We start from the raw sequence: 8,841 nt of genomic DNA on the forward strand, positions 1-8,841 counted from the left end.
AGGTGCCTTCCCCCTTTAGGACTCTCCCTTTTCCTTATCTCTTGGCGCATGGGCCTCTTGGGGCTGGTGCCCTTGGCCCATATAGGCCAAGGCGCACCCCCTACAGCCCATGTGCCCCCCCCCCCGGGGCTGGTGGACTCCCGGACCCCTTTCGGCACTCCCGGTACAATACCGATAAAGTGCGAAACTTTTCCGGCGACCAAAATAAGACTTCCCATATATAAATCTTTACCTCTGGACCATTCCGGAACTCCTCGTGACGTCCGGGATCTCATCCGGGACTCCGAACAACTTTCGGGTTACCGCATACTAACATCTCTATAACCCTAGCGTCACCGAACCTTAAGTGTGTAGACCCTACGGGTTCGGGAGACAGGTAGACATGACCGAGACGACTCTCCGGTCAATAACCAACAGCGGGATCTGGATACCCATGTTGGCTCCCACATGCTCCTCGATGATCTCATCGGATGAATCACGATGTCGAGGATTCAATCAATCCCGTACCCAATTCCCTTTGTCAATCGGTATGTTACTTGCCCAAGATTCGATCGTCGGTATCCCGATACCTTGTTCAATCTCGTTACCAGCAAGTCTCTTTACTCGTTCCGTAACTCACATCATCCCGTGATCAACTCCTTGGTCACACTGTGCACATTATGATGATGTCCTACCGAGTGGGCCCAGAGATACCTCTCCGTTTACACGGAGTGACAAATCCCAGTCTCGATTCGTGCCAACCCAACAGACACTTTCGGAGATACCTGTAGTGCACCTTTATAGTCACCCAGTTACGTTGTGACGTTTGGTACACCCAAAGCATTCCTACGGTATCCGGGAGTTGTACAATCTCATGGTCTAAGGAAGTGATACTTGACATTAGAAAAGCTCTGAGCAAACGAACTACACGATCTTGTGCTAGGCTTAGGATTGGGTCTTGTCCATCACATCATTCTCCTAATGATGTGATCCCGTTATCAACGACATCCAATGTCCATGGTCAGGAAACCGTAACCATCTATTGATCTACGAGCTAGTCAACTAGAGGCTTACTAGGGACATGGTGTTGTCTATGTATCCACACATGTATCTGAGTTTCCTATCAATACAATTCCAGCATGGATAATAAACGATTATCATGAACAAGGAAATATAATAATAACCTATTTATTATTGCCTCTAGGGCATATTTCCAACACTGGGCGGCTGCCGCCACGAGAAGAGGTGCCGCCGCGGCGGGGGTCGCAATGTGCTTGTGGGGACGGTCGCGCCCCCTCTTGGGCGGCGGTGAGCCAGGCCCCTCCTGGCGAGCCTTCCCCTTCTCTGCAACCGAGAGCCTCTTTGTAGGCGCCATGGGTGTCGCTGCTGGCAGTGGAGCAAGGAAGAGGAAGAAGCAGGAGACGCAAGGAAGAGACGGGTGACGGGGGCTCCACCCCCACTTCCCATTTATAGCCAAGGGGAGGCCAACCGCCGGCCTCCACGATCTAAGGTAATAATGATCTTTTTCTGCATGCAGCAAGGACCCATCAAGTCGGGTAGTTGCCGAGGCGGCATGGGGAAGCGGAGATGACGCGCGCCAACCGTGGCCGCAGGCTGATGGGGCTCGCGGCGCTCCGTGCTTGCTGTTTGGCTTCACTTAGAAGCCAAGCCCGAGCGCGCGTTGGGCCTGGGGGCTACTGTCGGTGTTCTGGGAACGGGGGTCCTCAGACTTGCCTGCCTGCGGCCCGCAGCGTGGCTCCACCAGCGGCCCTGTACGGCCCATCTTCACCAGCAAACATTCAAGACCCTCGCGAGGGGCCAAGCCTCGTGAGGCGGACGACGCAAGAACTCCTCAGGGCGGCCTCACCAGGCTGGCTCGCGAAGGGCGGAGAGATCAAGGCAAGGGGCGCCTCATGAGGTTTCTGAGGCGCAAGCCATGACGACTGGAACCAGGCGGGCGCCAGCGCGCAGTGTCCTTGTTTCCTCTTTGGTGCTAAAGGGGCAAGCGTAGATGAGGAGTCCCGAGGCATCAGGCAAAGGTTTCCACATTGGTGCAACAAGACCAAGACCAGCAGGACAGCAGGACGGAGGTTACCGTGGAGCCCAAGATGGCGTCACCACCAGAGCCTTTGGCAGGCGAAGACTACTTTTGTCAGGATAGCTTGTACTAGTTGTCTCCCTTCGAATTTGGCCGTTGTGGGATCCCTTCTCGCTCAATATTTGGGAAGAGGACCAGGGCCTCTATAAATAGGACTAGCCACCACCATAGGGAGGCATCTGATTCGGACCCAGACCGGATCCATATCATCCGAACCACTCAAGTTCACTAAGCACAAGAACACCTCTCCTCGCGAGGCTGTTCTTCCGTTGTAACTGTTCATCCTCAGCCCATGAGGCAATCCACCACACCACACTGGAGTAGGGCATTACACCACAACGGTGGCCCGAACCAGTATAAATCTTGTGTCTCATGTTCTTTGGGTTCGTCGAGCTAGGCCGTGAGATCGTAGAGTGTGCGAGCTAGAGAGGGGGAGAGATCTTCATGCGCACCCCAGTGTTCGAACGTCAAGGGTTTTGCCGGAACCCGAAATCCGACAATAAGAAATCACGAGTATGGTGGAGAGTGTCATATACTAGCTCCCTCTGTAAACTAATATACATTATCATAGAGTACGTACGTACCTTCATAGTGCATATATAGTATCATAGAGTAGTACTCCCTCTGTAAACTAATATATATATATATATATATATATAAAAGAGCGTTTAATTACTAAAATAGTGACCTAAACGCTCTTATATTAGTTTACGAAGGGGGTACATATCATAGACGACTATATTTATGGCCATGCATGACACAAAGTAGTATAGCATTTATGATATATACCCACTGCATCGACACAAAGTTGTAGCATTCATTGATAAACTAAAATATGATGGTGTCGATGTTACTGCTGAAGTTACTCCCACTATGGCTAGTGATATGATACTAGCTAGTCGTCTATGATATACTAGCTACCTCACTAAGAGCATGGTTAATAATACAGCCAAGGGTCGGCTATAAGAAGTTGTCATGTCATATACAGCCAACATCTTAGCGGGCATGTACAATAATAAATTTTATATACGTAATAGTTTATCAATAGTTGGCCCACCTTACATCCTCACAAAGTGTCTTGGGTCTCGTGTTGCAGCTGGCTCTACTAACCAAGAGCCCGTTTCTCTTCTCTTTCCTCCAACTAATAAGCACATATATATTATTCTATTCCTTATAGCCTGCTTAGACTACCCACAGTGGGAGTAACATAGGTAGTAACATCACACGTATCTAGATAAAATAGATGATGTGGCAAGCAATAAATGAAGAAAGAGAGGAAAGTGGTAACATAGCTAGTTAGACTGGCCACAATGGGTAGTAACATAGACTAGTAACATGCACATGTTACTAGTCTATGTTACTACCTCTATTGTGGGGAGTAACATATGTGTGGTAACATGCAACACTTCATTTATTAGGCTATAGACTCATTTTTCCTTGATATGTGTGTGATGTTACTCATACTATTAGTAACTAGCTATGTTACCACTTTCCTCCATTTCTTCATTTATTGCTTGCCACATCATCTATTTAACCTAGACTAGTACAAATGCCCGTGCGTTGCAACGGGCGAAAAAATTAAAAATATGCAAGCATACCTTTACACAACACTTCTTGTACCCAATTTTGGCAAACATCAGAAATAAAGTTACACTGACTGTCGCATTTTGGGCCATGTAATTTGGAGAATATTTTTGGATATTTTTTTGAAGAATAGAATCATTTTTTTGGAGACGTACATTATCTGGTTGGGAAATTGCATGATGTTTTTGTGTTCTTATATTTGATTTGCAGATTTACTGATTTTTTAAATATGAAATTACGCATGATGCTACGCATGAGTAAAAGCAGCAGGCTACTGGCGTAATTGTCCTGACATTGGAGAGTCAAGATCTAGATCAAAATTACATCGTCATATTTTTGCCTAGCCGAAGGTAGATCAAGTATACTCGCTGCTACCACACACCAACATAGAGCAGCAGTGCATCACTTCAGTTAGAGAGGCGAGATGAGCAGTGCAGCACTTCAGCTAAACAGGTGAGATGAAGTGTTCTAAGTGCAGAATTGACATATTATTTTATATAATTTACATGAGCGATAGATCTAGCACCAGCATAGGTGGATCTATAATCATTCTTGTAAAATATGTCTTGACTTGTATCAAATATATAAACTTGCTATGCAATGTGGACAGTAAAACCAAAATGAACCAACGTTGGTAAATTCAACCAGCACATTTAAGACCACTCTCCTCCACAGCTTATTGTTAAAGAGTACATATCTAGATTTTATGAAAGCTAAAAACTCATGTCGTTTACAACCAACAATATCTAATTGGCCCTACTGGGTTACATCTAATGAATTATGAGGCGCGCTTTCCTTAGCTTCATATCTGAAACTACCATCATGAGCTGCCATCCAATAGAGAAGCTCCATTTTCAGAATAGCACATGTCCTGTTGAGAGAAAATGGAAGTTAGCACCAAGTACATCAATCTTGAAAAAAGAATAAATTTTTCAGAGTAGCTTACAAAATCAATTTGCACAAATATATGGAGATTTTACATATTAGTTTTATACTTGAGCCTATGCCAAGAGACCAATTGCGTTAAATACTTTCTCAAATCAATTTTAATTGCTAGTTTAATCTTCTGTAAACCCTGGCTGTAAATCACTGTAAAACAAACATAGCTCAATCATAATTCGCACAAAGAAAAAAAGAACCTGCAGCAAAGTAGGTCTAGGCGATGGCTAATTGTCTTTCGGCAAAAAGTCAGTGGAGGCAACATTTTGTGTAACAACAACAAAAATTGAAGTTAAAACTCCAACAATTACCTTGTTCATACAATATTCCAGATTTTGCAAAGATGCAATCAGCATGGAGTTCAATGGAACATGGAGTAGTTACAACAATACAGTAAATAGTGGAGTGACAGATAATCTTGAAAAGCCAACTATATGATGCATAAGATACTGGATGGGCCCATAGTGGAGTGATCTGGATGTTTCTTCCAAGATTATTTTGTCGGCAAGAGCAGATCAAGGCTTTAATTACTTGCTAGCAGCTAGCTGCACAAACTAAAGATTCAGGCATACAGATCAAAGAAGCGCTTGTTTACCCAATTGCCAAGAGCAGATCAAGGCCGCAAGTAATTGCTAGCATTAAGTTAAGCTGGGGCTTGCTACAGCTAGCTGCACCAACTACTGATTCAGAATGAAGAGGTGCTTGCTTCAGCCTATGCCAACACACAAATTTTCCAATCAAAGCATTGCTTACTTGCTTGCATCAATTCAAACTGCTACTTGTTGTAGCTACATTTACAAACGAAATAAGATGGCAAAATAATATAAAGTTTCATCCTATAATTATAAGTGAACTCTGGTTGTAAATCAAAGATAGCTACTATAGGACATGATCCACGCTTTCAACAATTCAAGTACGCTCTAGCAATTTTCTAGCTAGAGAGTTGAATCCCCACCTTTGTGAAAAAAATCATTTCTTATAGAACCCATTCTATTACATAAAAAGTAACAATCTCAGCTCTGGTTCCTACTCTAAATCATTTTAATTACAACGTTGAATACGACGATGACTTATTCCTGCTCTCGAAGTTTCTCCAAAATCACGTCCTAAATGTTCTGAACTGGAAGACCAAGAACTCAAATCGAACAAAAAGAGACATATATTCCTCAAAAGAGTAATTTGAGGTGCTTCGCATTAATCCATATGGAAAAAGAGCAACAATTTAACAACCATATGAAGGCACCGCCCATAACTTGCTCAGGCTACTGTATAGTGTGCATTGTTCTGGAAGCCATGATCCACCCACAACAGAATCCCCGACCTTTCTTGCCCCAAAACCAGACAGAATATTATGCACAAAATTATCCAAATTGCTACTAAAAGCTACCAGCCAATAGCAAGAAGAACATAAAAAAGTAAGTAATGATGGTCGATGGTAGATAGGAACAATGCAACATTCCTGCATTACTATTACAGCCCCTCAAAGTATAAGTCTTCAATGAAGAGTATAATCACCTGCAGCACAACTATACATATAGATGTGACCAATCTTCATGCCCGCTGCGTGGAACTTCTTTAATTGGAGTCGGAGCTGCTCCCACAAATCTTCACAACGCTCTTCAAAATTTTCACATGTTATGGTGCCCCTGTAAAAAAAATAGCATGCAAGTAAACATGTAGAACCTGCACATTTTTTTTGGGTCATGATTTAAGATTATATTTTCACTATATAATGAGAAGGGAGAGCTGAAAGTATGAGATGGGCAAGAAGATCATGCATAACATAGAAAAGCAGGCTTGTGGCAAATATAAAAAATGAAAAGCTAAGAAGCCAGCATGAATTAGGCTTGCAAGCTCCACACAATCATGAATACGCAAAGAAGATATTGTATAATATGGGTCACAAAACTCAAGATAGAATGTGAGCATGGGCACAAAATCACCTCACAAGAAGAATTTCTGTAACTCATGATTGCTATCATATTTTTATCATAGTCATGATGCTTTGTGAAGCAACCAAGCTAGGTGCATGAGTAACAGAGAGAATCAGTACCTCAGAGAATATTAGTACTTCAGAGCCATGTGCCTTTAACTTGGGAAGACATTTATCTAACATAACCATCTTTTCCTGTAGAAAGGGAAGTAATTTTCCTCATCTCAAAGAAAAGAACCATTTTTTTTCCTGTAGAAAGCATCAAGCCTTGAGGAGGCGCACCAAGGACGATGCCCTTGAGCTGCTTCAGGACTCCAAGGAGACCGCTAATACTGCAGTCCGCACCAGGGTAGGGGAGGGCCGATGCCGATGGAATCGTTGGGACACACGACAGACACAAAAATTTACAAGTCACGTAGTTTTATATATTTTTACTCACTACTGGAGTTAGTGAATGATGAAAATGTACTCAAAGACTAAAACTGAATTCTATACACCAAATATAATTTTCAGGATATTCTGGTTTATTTAAATTGTGTGCCGCAATCATCTCCGTCATCATTGCCTCCTCTACATCTGCCAATGTCCTCGAATCCTTGGCATCCATGGGGATCCAGTATGTCCTCCTCATCGCGTCCGGCCATCATGTCCAAGACCTGTTACATGTGCCATAGAGCTTCTGAAATTTCAAAATCAATTAAAAAACTGAACATATATGTGGATTCAACGAAAGATGTCTTCGCTTGTGCTCTACGAATATGTGATCGAGGTCTTGGCTGTTTTGTACAAAGAACACAAAGTCCTGGTAAATGATTTACAATAATGTAGCATGACGTTCAGCTTGTTTGGGCAAGTGATGTTCAGTTTGATCTTACCAAAAGGATCAACGTAATTCAAGACATGGGAACTCAACCAAGAATACATTGGTGCCTATCAATACCTCCCAATTGGATTTCGCCTTAAATCAATGCAGGGGTGGCAGGGGAGCTCATGTCTGTGTACCTGTGCGTGGTTGTGATAATCGGTTCGGACGAAGTAGTGTCCTCGCCGGCGTTGCGGAGGAGGGCCTGGGTGGAGGAGCTGTGTTCCGTGGATAGCACACGCTCGGCCGTCAGGACAGCGCCCAGCCGGACCATCTTGGGACGACACAGGGAGACAGGGAGCGGCTGCACGACGGAAAAAATTGGGAGGCCAGCAACACATTGGAAATCCATCAAGAGTTGGCGTGCAGTGTTGGAGCATATAGTCAATGTTCTCAAGATTTTGCAAATTCAACTTCTGAAGCAAAATCATACAAAAGTTGAATCATTTTACACATTATGAACATTCAGAAGCAGATAAAAAAACGTATCATGCGTCTATTCACTGCTTCTAAAATTGTATCTAACCATTAGTTGAGTAAGTCACCAGAGAAGTTGTTATGTATATTGAACATGTACTCAAGCACTCATGAAAAATCTTCTATACAAAATTAATCAGGCGAGAGCATGCCCATGCCACTGAATTCTCACGCGACCTGGAGGTTGCTGTTGACCACGGGCTGAACTTGTGAAGGGCATCTCTAGCAATTAGCAACGACATGGCATACTTTTTTGCGGGGAGCAGAGGAATCTGGACACAAACCTGATCCGATGACCGGAGCCGCGGTCGGACCAGCAGCAGGTAGCCGCGCAGTCCCTATTCTCCCTTCTCTTCTCTCCATCTCACCTCGTCTCCCTCCCTTGTATCTTCTTCCCAGAAGACCGAGTCGCCACAGCCATGGAGCACCGCCGCCGCCGGCCTCCACTATGAACCGTCGGGATGGATCCCGACCTCCGCCACTTCCCCACCGTTCCCCGCCTCCCAGAACTCTGCCGCCGTTGTCCTGCTACCGATCGGATCGGGGATCGGGAGCGCCGCCGCGGCCGGCCTCCACTACGAACCGCCGGGATGGATCCCGACCTCCGCCACTTCCGCGCCGTTCCCCGCCTCCCGGATCTCTGCCGCCGTCGTCCTGCTCCCGATCGGGATCGGGAGCACCGCCGCACCAGCCTAGAAACCGCTTTTTATTCACTCACCTGGGACCGCGTGTTGAATCCCTAAAACCACAGGGTTTTATTTATAAATTTCTAAACGAAACGTTTTTCTCACTTAAGAAAGGATGGCGGGTTGAATTATTAAAAATAGAGGGACTTTTCTGCAAAAACGACGATGACGTACAACCGCAAGCACTCGCTGGTTTATTTTTATTTTTTTTGAAGGAGCAATCACTGGTTTATTAGTAGGTATAGATATGTGTGATGTTACTACCTATATATGTTAGGGCATC

At 44.5% G+C, this 8,841-nt stretch overlaps 1 long non-coding RNA gene across 3 annotated transcripts; it reads right to left on the reverse strand.

Moving 5' to 3' along the window:
* Positions 1-4,271: 4,271 nt before the first annotated feature.
* On the reverse strand, positions 4,272-8,591 carry LOC123119605 (uncharacterized). 3 transcript variants are annotated; one of them, XR_006458763.1, is made up of 6 exons: positions 8,157-8,591; positions 7,536-7,699; positions 6,816-7,189; positions 6,654-6,728; positions 6,116-6,246; positions 4,272-4,532 (listed from the first exon to the last, which is right to left on the reverse strand). It is a non-coding gene; the product is annotated as an uncharacterized lncRNA (long non-coding RNA). The 3 variants fall into 3 exon arrangements; XR_006458762.1 differs by having other exon boundaries at positions 6,654-7,189; XR_006458764.1 differs by having other exon boundaries at positions 6,654-7,189; positions 7,536-7,811.
* Positions 8,592-8,841: the final 250 nt, after the last annotated feature.

Source organism: Triticum aestivum, chromosome 5D (genome assembly GCF_018294505.1).
Source record: "Triticum aestivum cultivar Chinese Spring chromosome 5D, IWGSC CS RefSeq v2.1, whole genome shotgun sequence".
Taxonomy (NCBI): Eukaryota; Viridiplantae; Streptophyta; class Magnoliopsida; order Poales; family Poaceae; genus Triticum; species Triticum aestivum.